This window comes from Poecilia reticulata, linkage group LG12, assembly GCF_000633615.1.
Source record: "Poecilia reticulata strain Guanapo linkage group LG12, Guppy_female_1.0+MT, whole genome shotgun sequence".
NCBI classification, from domain to species: domain Eukaryota; kingdom Metazoa; phylum Chordata; class Actinopteri; order Cyprinodontiformes; family Poeciliidae; genus Poecilia; species Poecilia reticulata.
This window is the reverse complement of record NC_024342.1, coordinates 6,366,170-6,368,237: the sequence shown is the minus strand read 5'-3', so window position 1 is coordinate 6,368,237 and position 2,068 is coordinate 6,366,170.

The window sequence follows — 2,068 nt, the reverse complement described above, 5'->3', positions numbered from 1 at the left end:
TCAGCAGAAAGAAGTTGCATTTATATGCTTATACGGGTTGCAAAGTGAAGGAATTTTTTATCATTGTAGTAAAAAGTCAGAATTCTTATAAAGATTGTGACTGAGAAGGTTTTGGTGCTGGTAACAAGTTTAGAAGAAAGAGCTATCGTTGTTAAAGTTGGTTAAAAACTCAAATTCTTCCTCCAACAAAGAAAACGTCTCAACCACAAGTCTAAGGACAACTAGTTGCTTTTACTAAGCTATGATTCAAAGTGAAACCCAGGTAAACACCCCAGCCTCATTATTATCTGCTGACCAGAGCCTAGCTAGTTAGCAGTTTAGCTAACAAATGAAACAGTTGGTATGATTTGTGATAAATAAAAAAAAGAAGAAGCGAGTGAAGTCATAATTTAAACGTCATTGGGAGCTAAATTCATGTACTGATCAGCTCGAGACAATTTTATTGAATGTATTCACATTTCCAAAATTCGTTTTTACAGTGCAGCTTGCCCCGTTGAGTTTTGCGTTAGTGTTGTTCATAAATTAGGTAAAACTGAACACGAACCTAAGTTCTCAATGTAAAAACAGAACCTCTCTCAACTTTATTCACACTTTAGCCTTACTGTTTTCTGTGTGTTCTCTCCTCACTGCACACCAAATGTGAATAGCTAACGGTTCAATAATTTAACTTCAGCTCACTTCAAAAAAAAAAAAAAAAAATGTAGGTAGAATTGAAAACTTAATATTAATTGGAAATTGAACGTACAAACATGAGTTTGCGGGAGTTCAATTATTTTAATGTAGAATATCTAATATTCTTAGTATGACGTTCAATGACGTGCTAAAATACGTTTGGAAATTGGGATTATTACTGATGTAACATGTAATTTTCAATAACTTTGTAGTTCATTCTTAAATTGAAAATCTGCCAGGGGAAAAAAGTGAAACTGTTGACATTTTGGCAGCAGCTTGATCGGCGCGTAAATGTGAGTTTTGGGAGTTAGAACCCCTTCAATCCGCTTGATTTTTATTTATTTAGATTTTTTTTTTTTTTTTTTTTTACATTATACGTCCATTTGTTTCAGATGTTTTCTGCCCCTTTGGAGTGTTCACTTGTGCGTTTTTTACTGCAGAAAGAAGCCACACAATTGCTCTATTTTTTCGCATAAAATCAAACCGCTTTTAAGCATCTGAGATATATGAAAGTACACTTTGAGATGATGCATGTGGTAGACTTTTTTAAAAATTTTTAATCAGTCCACATGGTTGCCTTAAAAATAAATAAATAAATCAAAATACACAGCCTGAGCGCTTCCGTGACTGGATGTGTGCGCCCGCCGCCTGCGTGTGTCTGCCTGCGCTGATCCACAGAAACGTGAAGCGCGTAGTAGATGGCCAAATTGGTACAGCGCTTAGAGCCAGTTCAGTGGGCCAAGAGAGGACAGCTATTGCGTGATGATGTAACACGCAACGAGAGACAGACGGGCACACATACACACTGATACAGAACACACACACGCGCGCGCGCGCGCGCACACTGGAGAGAGAGAGAGAGAGAGAGAGAGAGAGAGAGAGAGAGAGAGAGAGAGAGAGAGTAAAGAACGAGGTCAGCTGAAGGCTTGTTTACAAATAGCAGAAGTGAAATAGAGACAAAAGCAAAAGTAAATGCGGAAATGATAAATCATGGAATCATTTCCGGAATTTAACAACCAGTTATATCTGGCATTAGTTAGGAATGTTAGGGAATACAGTGCTTATTATTATTATTATTATTATTATTATTATTATTATTATTATTATTATTATTATTATTATTATTATTATTATTATTATTATTATTATTATTATTATTGTTAAACCCTCTATTTTTCCAGTATTAATGTACGTCGGGCGCTAATTTCCCTGCGTGAATTGCTCTTATAATAACTGAAAGCATTTTTGGAACAGCCTTACCTAGAAATACGTTCCGTAAATTGTTTAAGTGGCCGATTCGGCGTAAATCAACCACTAAATTTCTTGAAGTGCTTTTTCTTTTCTTTTTTTTCTCCACCTCCTCTGTTCTCTTGAGAATATAAGACATTTTACTCAA